This window comes from Monomorium pharaonis, chromosome 4, assembly GCF_013373865.1.
Source record: "Monomorium pharaonis isolate MP-MQ-018 chromosome 4, ASM1337386v2, whole genome shotgun sequence".
Classification (NCBI taxonomy): domain Eukaryota; kingdom Metazoa; phylum Arthropoda; class Insecta; order Hymenoptera; family Formicidae; genus Monomorium; species Monomorium pharaonis.
The window spans coordinates 6,927,808-6,948,459 of record NC_050470.1 but is presented as its reverse complement, the minus strand read 5'-3'; the positions used below and the strand labels follow the sequence as shown (position 1 = coordinate 6,948,459).

The following is a 20,652-nucleotide window of genomic DNA, read 5'->3' as shown; positions in this document are numbered from 1 at the left end:
AAATGGAATTACACGTTTTTAAGATAAATTATATTTAATTGTATATTTCTATGACGGCAGAGTTATTCGTATTTTCGCCGCTTATGAGGGCGAAAGAGTGCGAAATTGAATTTATTATTGCATTTCAGAAAGGCTGCAGCGACGGGACTTTTAAAGGTCTCTGTCGTACTCAGAACGAACGATTCGTTCGTAATCATCCATTTCTACGAGACGCACAATTCAATTAAACGTCATGCGACAATTAAGAAAAAAAAAAAAATAAAATAAAATAAAATGCAGATTGCTCGTATTGTATAGCTTGCCCCATGAAATCGAACGGCGTAGAATCGCCGATCGACCTTATTGGCACGCTGGTAACGCAACGGCACAATGATGTAACAACTTATCGCTTATTTTGCGCGAACGGAATTAAGAGTAAAAGTTCCGACAATAAGTCACGGACGAGGATGTTTTACGTATTTATCGCAAAATGTCTTCAACCCAAGTAGCTTACTATAAGAACATCGGAAAACGACTCCGGCAACATCGCACGAAATTCGTCCGTGGCTTGTCGTCAATATTTACTTTATCCCGATCGATCGATAAGAACAATCGTAAGTAGCATCGAGAAGCAAGCGCTTGATTAAACAGTCGGGATACGCTTCGCGAGAGGCCGCAGCAGAATGGAGAATGCGCTAATATTGACGCAAGTTTTTCGGAGTCAGCTCGCAGGATTGCAAGACAAGACGACGACAAAATTCCGAAAGCTACGTAAAATAGCTGAAATAGCTGTAAAAAAAAACAATGATTGCGTGATCATTAATTCCAGTGTCGATATATACTTTCGTCCCGCTTAATGAACCGAAAGGAAAATTAGTAAGTTATGAATCGAAGAAAAATGGGAATTGATAGCCACGGCGAAGACGAACACATCGGCGAGAACGGGATGAAAGGAGAGGAGCGCGAGAGGACACTTCCTTTTTTTCCATTTCCGGCCGATCTTTACGGCCGGGATTTTCCATCGGCCGGATTGTGACACTCGCGCGGAATTAATTTCGGGCGAGCGAGTAAGCGGCGCTTGTAAGACGGAAATTTACGGCCGACGCATGCGGAAGTAAACCGAGCGCGTCTCCCTGCCGGCCGATAATTTCGTCGTCTGCGGAGAACGTCTGAATCGAGTAAGGGAACTTAATGGGCAAAGAAACAAGCCGGGAAGGCCGAGAAGAGAAGGGAGAGAAAGAGATAGAGAGAGAGAGAGAGAGAGGGAAGAAAGAGCCAAGAAGCCCATTATCCGCGAAAATACGGCCGATTGTCAGCCTCAGAAATCGTCCAAGAGAGAAAGAGAGACGATAAGACGGCGTGATTCGCGGGTTATATCATTCTTTTCCGTCGTGGCGCCTTTTAAGAGGAGAAACTGCATCGCCGTTTAGGAATTTTATGAGCAATTTGTCCGACAACTGCGGGACGACCGTTTCTACGGCACCATACAGTGGTTCCCTCCACTAATTCTCCTCGCTAAAATTCACGTATTTGTTATCTCGCGTTATTGCGGCGCGACTTCAAGTATCTTGCTGCGTTCCAGATAATCCACGTAGGCAGTCTGTTGATTTTGCGATAAAACGAATCTCGGAAAGAAGTATCACGCAACTGTCAGCGTGGCGTCAGTCATCGAGCTTCCCACTCGTAACATGTTGTCTTCGTTTTTTTTTTTTCCTTAAAAACCTGCTACGAGATTACGTTAATCATTAATTGTATCGTGGTTTTTTTTTTGTACTGTCATTAGATACACGTGTGGAGGAAAGTGCAGGCTTATCGTACGTGCTTGGAGAATGAAACTTGGGAAATACGCAGCGACATACTTTTCATTGTTCGCGTCAACATAAAAACTGTTGGAAAATTTTAATAATAATAAGTGTGCATTTAATTGTATATTTAATGCGAGAAAAAAACACGTTAAACGTCGTATAAAGAAGTATGATTGCAAAATGTGAATCACGATGATCATAAATTAATTTATTATTTAGTATGTTTTGGTTACGTCGTAAAAAAATGCGCGTTCTTACGTAACGAGTTTAATAATATTTTAAATATTGAACAATTCGATAAGAATCACCAATCTCCGTCTCTTTTCTTCGTATCGGCTTATCTTGGAATTTGCTCTTGAGGAAATGATTACTTCAGCGCTTATATTATAAATGATATCGAACAACCGCGTATAATCCGATTGTGTAAAACAATTTTCAGTAAATTCTTTAATGTGGTATAATATAAAAATGTTTTTTTCCAAGAAAGAGAAATATTCTCTTGAGTTTTTACATTTACATATTATTTGATAAGCATCAGTTTTACCTGGATGTTTAGAGGCAAATCTGCTATGTTATTAAGTATTTTAGAATGCTTGAAAAATGTTTAGAGTTATCGAAATTATTATTCTGTATAATTTCTCTTTACTTTTTCGATCCAAGAAAGTCAATTAAGATATATTACTAATAGAATTAGCATTATTAATACACAAACGACATTTAATTTTGAAAAACCAATTTTTTTTAAATTCGTAAATACTTACATATAATTTGAGACATTTTTATTTTTCCAATCCATTCAGTCTTTTTATATGAGATATACAAATTCAGTTACAAATTTACTTTACGCAATATATACATTATAATTTTTTATTTGAAAATTGTAAAAATTTATACAAATATTATTAAGCACCAAGATTCGCTTCAACGAAAAAAAGAGCTTTTCTTCATTTATTAATTGCCTTATTCACATTATCGGTTCTAATACCATTTATTATTGTTGCAAAACTTCGTTTCTCATCGGAAATGTTCGAGGATAAGAAAATTCTTCTCCACGAGAATTATTATTATAAAACGAGTGTTCTCCGTACATGAAGTTGTTTAACACGATCTAAATGCCACTAGAGAGCCTCTGTTTTTTCTCGAATTGTCTACCGATCGACAATATAATCGCGAGAAGCAATCGTACGGGGAATCCCGCGACTATTGATCATATACGGATACACGCAATTGTTTACGGAATACTCAAAGCGCGAGAACATCATTCTTTTTTTCTCTCTCATCCGTCCGGTATTTCTATCCTGATACGCTAGAGCAGACGCCAACAGGATTTCCTCGAGTAGTTTGGGCACGGATGAATGAAGAATTTCACTCACCGATCGTCGTTTACGGTGCCGAACTGCCTTTCTTCCGATTTTTACGCATATTAACGCTTTTTAATGTTTCCAGATACTACTTTCACTAATCGCCGTATTGCAATATTGACTTTTGCTCGATCGATCACGCTTTAATAGCTGATAAAAATGATCGCGGAAATATATTACTATCCTAATATAATTCCTGTTGTTAATAATATTATTCGAGCAACAACGCTGAATCGAACAATTTGGGAATTAATCGCGTGCAGGCTGTCTCGAAAAAAAAAAGAGATTTACGATAATTATTGTGCAATTTCATGCAAGATTACATCAAACGTGCGCTACGTATGGCGCACAATTTTATCTGCGTTATCAAATTACGCATTTAATCAATAATCATTTCAGCGAAGTCAACTTTTCCAATAAAATACGTTTCATATTTGACTGCTTACCGATTCGTTTTCGATTATTATCTTGTCATTATTATATAATTACCTTGTATGAATCTATTTTTATATTGCTTCTTTCTCTTCTACAATATTTACTGTGTATCTTGATCAAGCTAAAGAATCATTTTCTCACTAATGAAAATAATAATAATAATAATAATAATAATCTCGTATAAAATCCGTGAAAATTCGCCGAGCTGGAATATCACGTTTGTTATTGCAGACAGATAGAATGCACTTTTCAAATATCGAAGGTACAATGCGAAAGGCCTCCGTATATGTAAATTATATCCGCTCGAATATGGTATCCAATGCAGAATATATGTAATCGTGAAATTATATCCGACCGGACGAGCATATTGTGCCGCCGCTCACTTCGTTGCCTTCGTTGTCGAATGCATAATTAATATATTCAGATATTCCATTGCCGGTTAATTTACTTTAATAAGCTGACGTAATGAAAAATGAGGATCCCTTCGAGAGCGCGCAGCGGCGTTGCTCTCGAGATTAGCCGTCATGTCTGCGTGCCCGTTGTGTTTTAATGCGAACGGCATTATTAAAAGAGAAATTATCAAACATATATAAATATGAATTAATTAATTTTCACAACGCGCCCGTTGACAAAGCGAAACGAAAACAAATCCTTGGCTATACGCCGGTTATGTAACCGCAATGATTTCTACATAGGCGTATCCCATGAATCAAGAGACGGTTTCTTAAATACTTCGCGCAAGTGGAATAATTACCTCCTAGTCCCCGAGCGGGGTAGCAAGCTACCCCCGAGAGGAGCATATTTTCCCGTGTGCACTCGCGAGTGCACGCATGACTATCTTATAAAAACTCATCCGGGAGAGGCCGGAGTGCGTCCGACAAAAAGCGCTGTTTTCGCGAATGTTCATGCGGTTTTCATTGCGAAAAGCGGAAGGAAGAAACGCGTGGGCGAGGTGGTGATCGATCGTCGGTGGCCGCCCCCGCTCGCCTACCCCCTTCCGGGGGAAGGGATGGAAACGGAGAGGTGTTTCCACAGGGGAGACGCAAGAGCGAGTAGCGGCCAGTAGCGGGAAAGAGAGATGGGATTTCGAACATTGGCGATATCTCACTGATATCCGACCACGTTTCACGATCTGGATTTGCGACGGGAGCACAAACCGAACGCCGCGCACGAGGCTCTGGACCAGCTCCGATTACTTTCGGGATTTCCAAGATTGGAAGACAGAGAATCTCCGTCGTGCGGAGCGTAACTTGGGTGACGGCAAAAGTTTCACGTCACTTTCTCTGCACTTAACTCGAAACTAGTTAATTCGTAATGTTAACCTAGAGCGCTGCCGCGGACAAATTTTTAGTCCCAATTTATTTATTTAGCACGGCTTTTGTCATCAAAATTTCAATGGTTTACAATAATATTTCATAAAATGTTATACATTAAATTAGTAAAAAATTGCAAGTTATATGGATAAATTTTCAATTAAAGTTCAAATACTACAATAATGATAAAAATGTTGAAGATTTTCCTAAAGCTCCTGCCAACTCGTTTCTATCGCGATGCACGTTTGCCGTATCGATTCTTCTTTTTTCAACGGGAGCACACAGGAATAAGGTATTAATTGTAATGCAACATTTACACACACGATGCTGGAAAGGACCGGCGCTGCAGGATTAGATTCCTCCTTGGGAATATTCTTCAAAAGGATATCGAGTTCCCACGTATGAAGAAATATAGGAAGGAGAGCGAGAGCGCGGAGCCGCTATATGTGGCGGCGGAAGCGGATTTTGAAGTCACCGATACTTCAGCGATAGCAGCACCGGAGATTTGGACGATGGACACGAGCCAACGATCTCGGGAGGATTGCACTAACTCGGATTACTTCCGCCAAAACATCGGGAGGCCCCGTAGCGCGGGGATTTCGTAGGTAAACGCGTGTAAAAGCCTTTATCGCGTTCGTTTTAATTCGGGCGAAAGATATTTCCGATCGACAGGCGGTTATCATCCGCGAGGTTATCCGCGCGGAAGGAATTGACACGCGCGCACCCGCTCGATGTGAATTTAGATCCGTAGATCCGGGAGATCCCGCTTTCAACGCCCGGCGCGTTCGAGATCGCGCGCGAGAAGGAAAGCGACCGGAAGGAGAGAACGGCGCGGGAAAAGAAAAATAAAACGAGCCTCGAAGACACAGACCGATCGATACTACTTCTTCCCATGCAACGGACGCACCCTGTGCACCGACGAACGACGACGACGACGACGACGTAGCGACGTAGCTCTCGGGCTGGCTGCAAATGCGATCCTTCCTAGCGTAGAGTGTCTTCGGGCGCGGCGGCGCGGCGGTGCCTCGCATTAAAATTCCACCGGGCTAGATCGGCGCGCATTAATAAAATGTACCGCGAAGGAAAACGAAGGGGCGCTCACGTCCGCGTCGCGTCGCATGAAATATTCACAATTACACGGGCAGCTTATTTTATTTCACCGTCTTTTTTTTTCTTTTTTTTTTTACTTTTCAGGCGACAATACGTATCTCGCGCGTAATCCAGTTTCGCCTTCCCCGATGTCGAGCAACCTCTGGTATACTCGCCTTCGTTACGAACGAATTTGTCGACATTCCTTCCTTCGCGAATCTCTCGATCTTCCTCTGGTAAGTACAAACGTCCTTCTTCACTTTTATATACGCGATGTTGCTATGAGAGCCTCAGACGGCCAATAATAAAGTCCAGCGTTGCGCAAAATATCGACCAAGAATCTTCTTACGGGCCTAATTGGACGAACTATTAATGCTCAAATTGCGAAACGTTCTATTCGAGGCTAAAAGGGGTGAAGGGGAGAGGGGAAGAGGGATATCTGCGATTGCGGCTTCGTGGCCGCGCGGCGTATACCTTTATAAACTATAACTGGCTCGCAGCATATATTTCCAAGCCAAGGTTAGAGCCCGGTTGGCCGGCATTTTAGTCTAAGAATCTCTGGTATTTCCTACTGGCAAATACGCGCGCTTTACCCGGAAGGGCATCGATTCCGGAGGGCGGTCTTTCGAAACGCTCTCGCTCGCGGTGCGTGAGACCGTAACCACCGCGGCGCGGACCGCGTGGAAACAGCTTCGTTCCTTCGTGTATATATATATATGTGTGTGTGTGTGTGTGTGTGCGGACGCGCGCTGTACAACTTGTTTTATTCGCGTACTCGAGAGCGTTTTACCGCGGCACGTACGAGAGCCTCCTCCGTGGAAGGTAAAGGCGAGCGAGCGCACGGGGGAGCCGCTAAAACGCGGAAAAGTGTTGGTAAACAACGGCAATAATGACGACGGTGGAAAAGGTACGGACCCGACGGAAACGTGATCCGACTGCCGTCGTCCGAAATGCACTTTTTCATCTCTCTCCCCCGCGAATGAAAATTCCGACGACGATTCGACACACGAGAGCGAGGGGGAGAGGGGGAAGAAAGGACGGCTCAGACATCCATCGTGCGCGACGAACTGCAACGCTGCGTAATTTTCTAGTAGCCTGAAACCCCGGGGAATTATATTCCTCGAGTTAATTGGCTACTTTAAAGTTAAATTGGTCAGAGCCGTATGTATTTATCTCCAAAATAATACTGTCATTAATAGATTAAATCTAATTAATGATCACGCGTGCTGCCTTCGCGTGTGTACACACGCCTCCTTAATGAATTATGTAAACTTTACGAGATTTTCTCGTTACATTAAATGTATCACGTTGGATATCAACGGGCGCAATTACGATATGTTCGTGGCGCAGAAGGTAAGGGCGGAATTCTCTCGCGTCACTTCCTTATTCGTTCAGCCGCGCGACGAGCTCGGGCCGCGCGTCCTCAAGACCTGTTTACGTAAGTATGAATAAGACGCGCCGCATTCTAACGTTGATCTATTTGCGTCCACTGCTCCCCGAAATCCCAGCTCGCGGGCCGGCCCGTACGCACCTAATTTTATATTCGGAGCAAAAACTCCGACACCACACACCGGCATTGCCAAGTGGAGCACCGACGATCGGTCTCTCACCCCGCGTGACCTTCCCTCTTCCGAATCGGGATCCGCGTTCAATTAATGAAGGAACGTTCGCGAGGATAGAGATCTCGAGATGCGCGCGGGATTTCATAAAAACGGCGGCGTGCACACGCCCGACGACGATTCGAGATGACAGAAAAAAAAGGGATATTGTTATTTTGACAATACCTTTAGTTTCAAAAGGAAAATCTTGAAATAAGATTATATTGCGTTAAATAAAAAAAAATTTACTCGAATGAAGATTTATTTTAAGATTTTATATAGTTTAATCAGGAAAATGATATTTTTGTTTTTTTATTTAAGAATAATTTTCTTAGAATGGAAACGAAAAAATGTTAGAAAATACTGTACGTTCAATACAAACATTACAATTTTCTTAGAATAAAATTATCAAAATAATTATATTATATTTTTAAAATAACAATTATAGTATTGAAATAAGACTATAATATTGTTAAAATTCTAGATTTTCAAATTCTTTTAAAAAAATTATATATTGTTGCGTATATATGAAACAACGAATGCGTTTATATGAATATGTAAGAATTAATTTAACACTTGCTTTTTTTCTGTGTGAAGATGATGGGAGAACTCGGGAGAATAATGGCGGATTAATCGGAACGCGCGCGTAGGAAATGCGAATCCACGTGTCTCGACCTAATCCCGTTCCGTCGTAATTGGATCACGGCTTAGAATTAATTCCGCGGAAACCACGTGGAAAATTCCTTCGCGGTGAGCGACGAAGCCTGTCAAAAAAAAATCGGCAAAGTCCTCCCCTGCAAAGGGGAAATTGCAAGGGGGAAAAGATGACGTTATACACCGGTAAAAATTTCCTCTCGACAAAATCGCACCGTAAAATCGACGCGTAGTTTCGTCAAGGGTGGTTGCGACAATGACGTTGGTACGTCGCGGAATTATTGCAAGACAAGATTTAGGGATTTCACAAAAAACCGGGAGTGTTACACTGTTGCTTTTGGCGCGTTTGTCTCGACTTTCTGCGCATAATTCGCGCGGATGACGCGTTCTACTACCGTAGAATCCGAAACGCGGGACGGATTTAGAACCGGAATATTAATCGCCGGCGAATGAGTAATACTCCCGAAAATACATTTCGGTATAATTAAAGCGACCGAGTTTATCGACCACGATCATCGAGACATGCGATGTCCTGAACAGACAACTATATTATTATTATTAATATATGTATAATTAATTGTTTCGCAGTATGCGTGTTGTTCATGCGTGACACATTAGTACAGAGACGCCATTACGGTTTTCCTCGCGTTCACGTTTAACGACATTTCGAGATATACGGATTCCGTACCGATAGTTCCGATAATTCCAGAAGAGCCAAATACCGTCGTATTCTACGGATGTAACTTTAATTAACCGTTCCCCGAAGTCGCTGCTGTAATTATCGCACGGTTCGATACGCCGCGCCGGCGGGGAAAGGTTAGTTCAATATACCGCCGATACTTCGGGGCACACAGCGCCGAATAGCGTCGCAGCGTATCTCGAAACGATGAAAATGTTGTTACTTTGAAAGCGCGGGATCGTAATACGAATCGTATGAAATCGTATAAAAACGAGGAGTTCTTCACCGAGTAAAAAACCACAGAATTTCAGGTATCATTGTAAAACAACTCGCGTCGAATTGGAAGATATGTTTTGTACCAATAACAAGTATACACACATTTTTATTATCCTCCTTTAAAATTTCAATAATTTCTTGCGTTCAGTTGATAAAATATACGTCCATAGCTATTGATTTCAAAAACAAGCGTGACGACATCGAGCGCAAGCGGATGTTCGTCGAAAATCTTGAAAAGCAAATCTGTCGCACCGATACGAATGTTTATCTACTCGACGGGAAACGATAACGAAAGCTTAATTAGCGTTTTGACTCGCTTCAACTCGTAATCCTCAAACCCGTTCCAATTTGCTCGCAAAATCACTGTAATCGTAAAATTAATAACTCTGAAAACATATGGAGATTGAAATCTCGACAACAGAGCGGCAGAGTATCTGCATGCTCCGCTATAATTTTCACCGTCGCAAGAAATGCATGTCGAGCGCGCGCGCGCGCGCGCACACACACGTCCCGGGGAATCTTTCTTATTACTACGATTTCTCCGCCGAAGGTATCCGGTGGACTTCAATGCGGTCGCGCATGTCAATTAACGAACGAGGTCAATGGAAAGTGTGAGTGCCGGAGAGAGATTAATCCTTTCGATTTCCATCGGCATTGACCCTGCCCGACCACCGATCTATTTATAACGGACGCGCGATATCGAAGAGCATCAACGATCATCCTTAAATCGTTCGCGGATTAACCCTCCACGGGCGAGTATAATCGTGCGATCGGTGAATCGGCACTGGCAATTCGTCTGGCGTTACACAACAACGAGAACGACGGAGTCGGCGGATCGGATCGCCGGAGCTCTTCCGCTCGGCGATGGAAAATCACGATGCGTTGATCTTCGATCATCTGGCTGTCTGGCTTGCTCGACGCGGAAGTATCGGCGGGCCGATAAAAGCTGGTTCAACGGTCGCTCATCGGAGAATCGTGCTTCTGGCGCTTCCTGCGTCGGCCACCGGTTGGCAACAATGAAAGTGCTCGATTACACGCTCGTTATATAATTAAGATTGTTATGGTGTGCCGGTGGGAGTAAAGCGCGCACAAGCGCTGCGTTACCTTGCAGCGCTGTGGGATGCAGTGCGGCGGACATGCATCATCACTGGAGGGATTTTGGCGTGCCTCTGGCGGATGGATTTTGTGAACGTTTAGCGTAACAGGGAAAAAATGAATTTTTTTTTTTTTCATAGAAAAAACAATAGCAAGGATAAAATAATAAAAATTAATTAAATTCATATAAATTTATTTCTTCTAGTTTTTGGATCCCCGTTATGTTTCAATTGTTTTATATGTGATTACCTAAAATCTTTATATTCGCACGTTATCAACTCGTATACTTTGTACTTTCGCGGCTTGGCATTCACGATCTGCCTTTTCACATTTATAGGATGATTAAATATAATAATTACAAAGTGACAAGCTGTTTTTAATCGCTGCTTTTGGAATTCGACGTAAGTAAAATTGTGCAAATATAATCTTTCTGTTCAAATATTCACCTTTCCGTTCGCGCAATTTCCGATAATCGCGGAAATTTGAGAAGGGCGATTCTTCGCGAATAAAGGCGCTTTCACCAAAAGCCTTTACCTCATTTTTGAAACCACGTATAAGGTGAAAATTATTCACCCCGGAGTGGGAGTTTATCGCGGCGCTTTATGCGCGTGCACGCACGACGGTCATCGCGATAATGGCTTTATCGCGATTAACGTCGCCCACCGGCGTCCGATATTACGCAGCCGCGGCGGCTTTGGATCGGAAGGACCGAGGAGTGGGATAGAGACCGACACAAAGAGGAAGCATACAACGCGGAGGAGGACAATATACACGGACTTAAGCATCACGTGCACCGGCGATCCCAATTTCCTGATATCATCGATCGGTCCTTACACGCGAGCCTTAAATCCTCGCAAGAGGAGTTATCTGTTCCAGAAGGCCACACACACACACACACACACACACCGTTCCATTTCAACGCAACGTTTTTAGCAATCGATAAAGTCTACTTTCCCAAAGCCCATTTCCGCGAATAGAAACGATCACGAAGACGTGTGCGTCAATTGGCCGTTGCGTCCGCGAGATGCACCTCTGTTCAAAGTGATTACGTAGCTGTCGTAGTGGCTTTTTAAGTGGCTGCCGTTAATGACTTCCACCTAATCCGAGAGGATACACGACGCTTCCCCCTTCTTTTTGTTTTTTACATTATCATCCATGGGAAATGATGTAACAACGACGATCTAATCTCTCAGCAGAAAAATAATTAAAAACATCCTCGTAAAAGATATTTTTCAAAGAAATATTTGCTGCTATTTTTTTTTAATCAGTGTAGGTCAAGCAAAAAGAAGTACAAACTATATGTTGTGTCGGGCGATATTAATGAAACTGAATTATTTTGTAATCAAACGCTATCTGTCGTTAATCAACTGTTATTTTTCCATCCTTTGAAAACAAAAGACACTGCAGGTGTTGATAAGATACGTATAATAACGCTGTAAACTAATTCACCTCGAGTGTCGTACAATTGAAACGAGTGTATTCTTGAAAATGTGTATACGTGTGGTACGGACGGACACTTTAGTAAGAGCTCATTGTACACGTGGACGTATGCATTCGGTGACGTTTCTCTTTTAGCTGACGCATCGATTACGGAGGTCGTTGCCCGAATAATTGCCAATTAAATATTCGCGCGTATATGTCACAATAAGAAACACAGGAGCCGTTTTTTTTTTTCGCGATTTCAAAACAATATACCCTACAGCAACGTATCCTCGGGTCTTTAGCAACGATATCGATTGCGCTTACAAAGGGGAAAGAGAGAAATATAATTATTACATCACATGTGTGTAGGATAATATTTGTCTTACGCTGCGTTATTATACGACGTCGTTGTAGAAATGTTTTATCATCACCCACGTTTGGACACATAGGCACTTTTCGTTAGTGACAAAACGATAACAACCGGGACCTTTTATCGCGATAAAATTTCAATTAACGTAGCGATTGTGGTGGCATTTAAATATTTTACCCCCCCGACGTTATTTTTATCAATGTAAGCATAACGAGCGTATCCGCGCGCTCTTAATAATACGCTCGGCAATGACACGTGCAAAGATCGCGTCAATTACGTAATTGGGATTCCACGTGCCCGCGCGTCTCAAGGCTCCACGATTAATCCCGAAGACTCGCGTAATACTAACGGCGTATATATTATACACGCTCGCGCCCGACGAACTGTTCAAACACAATCGTCATTTGCTGGCTTCGACCGGACTCGTTATCAGTATGATATTCGTGTCCATGACAAACGCGCTCGCGTTAGCGTTTCCTACGCGGTGCCCGAAGGCGCAGCGAAGAAAAAGAAAAAAAAAAAAAAGAAAAAAAGAACTGATAACGCTGCGATTCGCGAAATTTCACCTGATACGTTCGCGTCGAACATGCTAACATGCCAACGTGGAATATCCGCCGCGGGCGGATTTTGTATCGCGATACGGCGATACAACGAATTCCACAACGGGTAGCAACGGTTCATAGGATTACTTCCAATTAATCGCGTTCATACTTGAAATAGCAATTACGAGCCGTGCGTTCGGCCACAACCCCGCGCGCGCCAATTTTAGACCGTTGTACACCGCACGCATATCGGGCCCTCTCTCGCGTGATGACGCGCGTTTTCGTTTTCGTTCGATGTACCGCGATATGCCTACGGCTAACGTGGCAGCCGATAATGCTTGCTACGCACGACTTGCTCCAACCACTTTGAACTTGGTGGGATCTCGCAAATCGCATGGAAAACAGGGTAGTAGGTCGCTCGATCGTCGGCCGCTGCTGCTGCTGTTGCGTTCGAGAGGCATCCGTTTGGCATTTCTCCGTGCCGGAGAACCGGCGTTGTCCCTTTCTATTCCGAGTCGTCGCTTTTTCAGCGGCGTCAGCGGATCGATACTCAACGGCGAGGTGATGACGGCGGCGAAATCGTGCCGATTGGACAACGCGCGATAAATAAGTGTCGCGAGAAAGGGAAAACGGCGGGCGCTGCAAAGTCTCTCACTCGCGAGAAGAGAGTTTCACGAAGAGGCACCCAGCCGATGCGCCGTCGAAATCGCGATGTAAGAGCGTTTCGGGGGGGGGGGGGGATAAGCCCCAAATTGCCCGAGAAGGGAAGCGCTTCTTCTTGACGCTCGAGAGGGGCTCGAAAATTACGTTTAACCACGGGGCAACTGGAGATTCGTTTGGCCACCCTGTCATTTGCTCTTGGAGAGGGCCCCTAACGAGCTCTCTTCTCTCTAACCTCGCTCCCTCCGCGCCCCTTCTTCGCACCTTCCCCCCCCCCCCCAGCAAAAATTCAGACTCCCTCCTTCTCGAGTCGACGGTGCCGCGCCGAAAACCTCGGGTGGGTCGCGACGCAGCCTCGGAAAGTACCTGCCACGCTGCATGCACGGCAATATACCGTACATCGGCGGCGCATTATCCGTCGCCGTGAATGCGCCAACACGCGCGACCGTTCGCATTATATATCGCCGCGATTATTGCGACAGCTGCGCGACGACGTCGAGCACTTTGTCAGGCTTGATCCCCCTCCCCCCCCCGCTCCGTTCTAGGAATTTTTATCGAGTCTCAATCGCGCTCCCCTCTTTATCGTCGACATTATAAATTCCATACGCGACAGATTGTGTGGTTAAGCCGTCCCCGTTAGTTAGTCGCGTATTAACTACCCTGTACGTGTTTCTTCGGGGAATTTTTCGAGGATTATTTTTCCGAAACGTTTCTCTCCCGTGTATACGAAGGCGGAAATCTTTATTCCGACTCTCGCGTGCGACGCCCGAAGATAATTTTCGAAACGCCCGAGAGTTAAAGTGCAGAGTGATTTTTATCGGTCGTACGAACCCCGGCCGGTCTATAATATAGGCATGGAAAAAATAAAGAGAAAAAAAAAAAATGCGCGCCAGGCAAAAGTGCGGGCTGTGTGCACTTTGGGCCGGCTGGATTCTACGAATCAATAAAGCCTCGCTCGCGTCACAATCCGTTGGATCTTAATGCGGCGTGCCCGCAATAACGGATAAAATAACGTCGCGCACAATGAAAACACTCGCAGAAATTTCCGACAATTTTCATAATTCGCCCTGGCGGTCGTCCAATCGGCACGCTCGTTTCTCCGAGGGGGGGGGGGGGGGGTAACCGCTGTCTCAACAAAGACCGGTCGCACGTATCCCACCGATATCAATAAAATCGTCGAAATACATTCATACAATAATACTCATATAATTAACACGTAAATACGTCTGTCGAGATCCACAGCGAAATTTGAGTGCTCAATTTTATTATACCGCGCTGCGACACGACGTCGTAATCATCTAATTGGAATATATTTATTATGTGAAAAATGTTGGATTTGAGTGAAATACACACGATGACAAGTGGGCAGACGGGTAATACGAATTTAATGAGGCAATTTCGCGAAACGCCGAGTTTACGATAGCCCGAGTCCGCTGTGCGTCTGTGCGGGAAGAAAAAAAGGAAAATAAATAAACGCGCATACTCCTACGATGCTCCTCCGCGCGTAAAAAAAGTTCGAGTCGACGAGTCATAAATATGAAACGTCCGATTCTAAACGGAGATTGGAATCGAAGCGGGCGAGTCTCGCCAGATGTCTCGCGCGCGAGATGATCGCCGATCGATCCCTCGGTGGAACGGAGGCCGCGCCGCTGACGCAAAAGCCGCGTCGTCGTCTCCGTAATCCGGGGCAGGAAGAATGCAGGCGATAACCCCTTCGTCGGCATAACGGAGACTCGGAAAGGCGGACGCCCGAGCCGCGCGGGGCTCTTTCGCGAGAATGGAAGATTAACGATCGTCTATTGAGGGGAAGCGCGGAGTCGGTATTCCGATCTCGTTCGACAATGTTATTCCTAGGCGAAGCGGCAAAATTAATGAAGGCATCGCCAAGAGAGAGAGACGGAGAAAGTGTGAAGTAATCTCTCCCTCCCGCGAGTTGCACAGGCGTGCGCGTCGCCCACAAAAGGATATTTCGCGCTTCTCACGCGGAAACGTCGCCTAGGAGTTGCGATTTTGCCGATGATGGATGAGAGTGTGTGTTCCTCTCGCGGCGCTCGCGAGGACGAAAGAGTCGCCGTTCAAAACGGAGAGGTAGAAAGGGACTTTCCATGATATCACCATCGGGGACGTTTGACTTTCACGCCGAGTTAGCGAATTGATACCTCGCAGCGGATGCAATACTCTCGGGCTTATACATATACTTACGTTTAGATAAAGCAAATTTATTACTGTAATCATTAAATCATTGAATCAAGTCGCTTCGGATACTGGATGCATTAATGTCGATGGCAAACCCTCTCTCCGTTCACTCCACGCGTTTTCAATATAATCATACTTGTAATTATAATTACGTGACTGCGACGTGTAATTCTACGTGGAGTCGCGACTGACGCGAGCCTTTAAAGCCTTCAAGGAAAGTAAGGATCGGAGATCGCGGCGTTCCTCGATGAATTCATCAATAACGCGAGGATCGCCCGAATGCGGGGATTCCCCGGGAATTTGTTTTCGCGTACGTACACCGGGTGTTGGGTGTCGATCGATTCGATTGCGAGCGACACAGTGTAGTCGATGCAGTTCGCATATTACGTGACTGCCGCCGATTCCGACGACCCGTGTATATTTGCCTACCACGGGCGACGGTATTTGCGCGCTGAGATTTTCCAATTAAACTGTGATTAATTCCGTGACGGACGGTCAGAACGTGCGCCCGGTTGTTTACAGCGGAAACGAAAGAAGTCGAGATAGAGAGAAAGAAAGAGCGAGAGGGAAGAGGAGACGAACGGGCATGCAGGGGCGGAGAAAGAGAAAACGGCGGAGAAGATCGATGAAGGGGACGTTAATCTGATTTCGGAACGAGAGATGAGGGAGGGGGGTGAGGAGAGAGAGGAGTAGTAATTTGCTCGGAAAAAGCGCGTACGCGCCGCGAAGAGATACGTACATCGCGTATCGCTCGCGCGGATTCCGAGAGCGTTCACTCGATAAGCGACGCGTTATCCCGTTAATGCTTCGGCAACGCTTCGCGCATGCGAGCCGACACGAATTTACGGTACATCGAGCCCTTTTTTTTACCGGAGGCGGAGGCAACGCCGGGCCGGCAGGAGCGCGACGATTGATAGATCGGCTGTGTATCAGCTGTGCAAATAAATTTGCGCGTCCGCTCGCGCAAAAGTACGAGCGAGACGAAGAGAGACGCGTGACTCGTCGATTCTATTCGCGCGCCGTCGTTTTGTTTTAGAAATTTCGCGGAGATAACAGGAAGGGGGAGGGGGGAGGGACGGGCGGAGAGGGAAGGGAAGAAGGAAAAAAAGTTGCCGCTCTCGCGGAACGTCGTCGTTTCTTGCTTCGTCTTCGTCGTATGAGTCACACGCTGGGATTATGACAGAATAATGACGATAATAATAATAATATTGTGCGGAATCGCGCGTTACTATCGCGCTTCGCCGCGCCGATAAGCCGCTCGCGCAATTCCCTCGGAAAGCGCGAGCGACACTATTTAGCTGATCCCGGTAATGCGATCACCGCGTCGACACGTGTCTCTTGATAGCAGACGCTATTATCGCGAATCGACACTAAAAACCGGCTCCCCGCTGGTTCCGCGACCTTTAACGTAATCGGCCACCGCGTTCGTGCGAAGTGAACGCACGCGAAGGAGCCGTGAGTCACGCGGCAGCTCCAGATTGTTGTCCTCAACCGGACATTAAAGCCTCGAAGAAATTAATCGTCTTGTCCCCGCGGGCGACGTTCTAATAGAATTAAAACCGATCGGCGAACGTGCGTGCGTACGTATTTTGCTATCTCGTAGTCTCAAAGAGGGAGGGAAGCGAATTCAAGTGGATTATGCGCGAGGGAAGAGATGGATTTATTTGTCCGCTATTGCGCGTCGCAAGTTTTATTCGCGCGAATCGGTTATTCGATACCTCAACCTATCGCCACGTTCGCGCGAAAGAAATTTCCGATATCAGCGAGGCGGAAATACGTCACGGTAGGTTGGTAGGTAGCGGTCGCCCGTATTTAATATTACCGCTGATAAATAAAGCCGCGTTTTGCGTTTCGTTTCCAGAGGATCGTCGTAATCGACACGAGTTTAACGGACAAATAGCAGGAAACTTATTTAACAGAAGCGCGCGGGAGCGAGTTTTGTTATCTATCTTGGCTGAATCGCAGAAGTGTACGACTAAGGGTTTTGCAGCTTGTAGCTCTTGCACCATCGCGAGAATTACGACATACGCGCATACTTACATGAATTAAACATGAAAATAAAAACGGTTTGTCGACTTTATCGCATTGACCGTGTTGTGTCTAGCAATGCCAAGACACGTCTGATCACGTTAAATATAAGACGAGAGAAACTCTCGAAACATTTATCAGACATAATTCCTGAAACTCTTACATAATATATTTAGACAAGTTCTAAGAGTTCTGAAAATATACGGGAAGGGTTTTGCTAAACTATCTAAAAACGAAGCTGCATAAGGGTCTGTAAATAATTTTACCTCTTTGAGATGATTATGCGGGATGCTCAAGTTGGTCGCTAGAATCTTCAAGCTTTTTGCAGCATTGCTTTTTCGATAATTATTGCAATCAGACAAAAATTACTTTTTGTATATTATAGTTAAGTTTATAGTTACTTTGGCAAAATAGGTCTTTGTGTATGTTTTTTTTAAATTTTATATGGTTATTTTAATTTACTCTCCATAGACTCAGATAATTTGTGAACGTTTCGGATATTAAAATATCATCGAGGCAAGATCTTCCCGGTTAGTCAAAAGTTCCCGGGTATTCGAGAACTCCGGGTTCTCGCGTGACTAAACCTTCTCGCTAAATACTCGCAGAAGGGGTTCGAAAATTACCACTACCACCACCGCCGGTCAAGTCCTTTATCGCGATATCAGGATATCAAGGCCGCGACTGTCGTCACCTGTCGTCTCGCGCTATACATATAATTGCGGCGGCCGCGGAACGGAGTAAAATCGAGCCGCGGCAAATACACGACGGCGCGGGTTGTATTACGTCGCAGAAACGATACGTGTACGTTCCATGTACGCTGCACACGCATGCACGTCGTCGGCGTGGCACACGGCGGAACTCGACTATGCGGTCGTCACGTAACAGCACGCGACCACGCGTACATGCGCGCGCCGTGACGTCACGGCGTGCCGCACGCGTGAGACCGCGCGGCCGCTTACGCATCCGCGTGATCGCGCGTGACGACTCGTCTCTCAGCGATTAGTCGCGGACGCGGCTCGGTTCCCCCGACGCACTTGGCGCGCGCGAACAATCTCTAAAAATACGTCTCTCCTAATTATTTTCAATCTTAATCTTCTTTTTTTTTTCCTTTCCAAATATCGTGGAGCCACGAAACGACTGTGCGAGTGCCACGCGCTCGTGGCCGACCGGGAATCCAAGACGACACGCGATAGCAACTCTGGTCGATAGCGGTTTCTCGATAATCGCGTCTATCGCCATTCACGAATTTTTTTTCGAGAGTTTCCCGTACGAACTGGAGTTTTGCGGCGAGAGGACGAGCCTCCGCCGCCGGGGCGAGAAATGTCACTCGGTCAGCCAGCCTTCTGCGCAATCAATTTCGTCCGCGGTCGTAAACTTTACGTAAGCCTGCAGTTCGGCGAGCGAGCTTTATCAACGGTTCGAGCGGGTGACAAGCGCGAGGAAGATAAGCGCGCGCGTCGAGGTATCGAGTGTGTGTGTGTGCGAAATATCGCGAATATCGCCAAGTTTCTGCCGAGGACGAACAAGCAAGCCGCGGAAAATCGTGAAGAGTCGCGATGGGTCGTTCTTTCCAGCAAAGTCCAAAACTTGACTCGCTCGTCATCAATCGAACCATTGACAAACTCAGCGAGAAACGATAATCAATTCGACATCAATTCGACATCAATTCGACGTCGAATCGACATCCAAATGATTTCGATGTATTATTTCCCATTGGAAACGCCGTTAGTAACGCGTTTCCGTCGCTCGCGCAATGCTTCTCGCGGTATACGCGTGTTTGTCGCGTCCGCGTTAAAAAAAAAAGAAAAGGAGAGAATCACGCGCGATTACGCAACGGCGGCGGTACGTTGCGTTGCGTTACGTCGTCGTGTCGCGCACCCACGCGCGCGATGTCAAGATCATCCCCGCGGGGAAGGTCGCGCGCGAAAAACGCGGATCCGGAAATATTTCTCTCGGGATACTCACGTGTGCGCTCGTCGGTCGCGCGCCCGCGCGCGCACTCGCGTTCTCCTCCGTTTCTCCCTTTATCCCGACGACGTCTCGAGGATGTCGCTCTACTCCCTTCGAGTCCTCTTCCGCACCTTCCTCCTTCACACACAATCTCTCTGAATGCGCCGAGACGAGGAGCGGACAGTTCACAAGCGCTTCTTCCCACTCGTAATTCCACACGCGCGTCGCACGCGGGACGCCGAGTAGTCCGTGCGTACAAAAGAGTAAAAAAATAATGAAGCGGAGGAACGAAAAAAAAAAAACCAGGGGAAACGGAAAAAGGGAGGAGTGTCGATGATGCCGAGATGGTGAGCGCGGAAACGACGGCGGACAGCTCAGTGCGCGCTCCTCGCCTCCTCTTTCTCCTCCTCCTCCTCCTCCTCGTCTCCTATCACGCCACCCGATTAACTCTGCTCTTCGGCCTTCGAAGCGAACGTGGCGATTCGAGACGGCGACGGCGACGGCGACGACGACGACGACGACGACGACGACGAGGTCGCGGCGGCTCCGCGCGAAGCACTGAAAAGGGAACTCGTCGCGCGCGCACGCGTACACGGTTTTAACACACGCGCGCACAGAGCGAGCGTGCGCGCACAATTACACAGGTACACACTCACACGCACGCACGCACGCACCGATCTCCTCCTCCCCCTTCTCTCCTACACGGGTACCTGGTGCGCGCAGTGTGTCCCGTGGTTACGTGGGTGTCTCTCTCCCTCTGCGTCCGCCTGCGTGCGCGAGGTAAAGAGAGAGAAATAGAGAGAGAGAGAGAGAGAGAGAGGGATGAGAGAGCGAGAAAGAGCGCCTTTATCGCCCCTTCCTGCTCCGACGTCCGTGTGCTACCGCGCGCTACCACACACCACACTGTGTACGAAACAACGCTCGCGAGTGCCGCTGCGAGACTGGAACGCGGGGTAACATGTGCGGTCTCTTACATAGCGCGGCATGGTGGTGGGACGGCGAGGAGAGGGTGGCGAAGTCGCCGTAGCGGGGATGGACGACCTCCTCCCCCTTTACCCCGCTCCACCTCTCTCATTCCCCGTCCCCCTCCACGACGGGAGAACTCACTCCGGAGTAGGGAGCGCGGCAAGGACGCGGGGCAACTGGGCAAGCTCCGTCGACGACGACGTGTCGGTCGCTCGCTGTCGGCGAGCGCACTTG

At 46.4% G+C, this 20,652-nt stretch overlaps 1 protein-coding gene across 2 annotated transcripts in view; it reads right to left on the bottom strand.

The window, feature by feature from the left end:
* LOC105831392 (protein Tob1) overlaps positions 1-20,652 on the bottom strand; it is a 90,886-nt gene that overhangs the window by 35,712 nt on the left and 34,522 nt on the right. The window contains exon 1 of one of the 2 annotated variants that reach the window (XM_012671478.3): positions 19,468-20,343. The exons of the other annotated variant lie outside the window; for it this stretch is intronic. The gene's annotated coding sequence lies outside the window, so the exon portion shown is untranslated. Of the gene's footprint in view, positions 1-19,467; positions 20,344-20,652 lie in introns of those variants that run through there. 2 annotated transcript variants of the gene reach the window in all.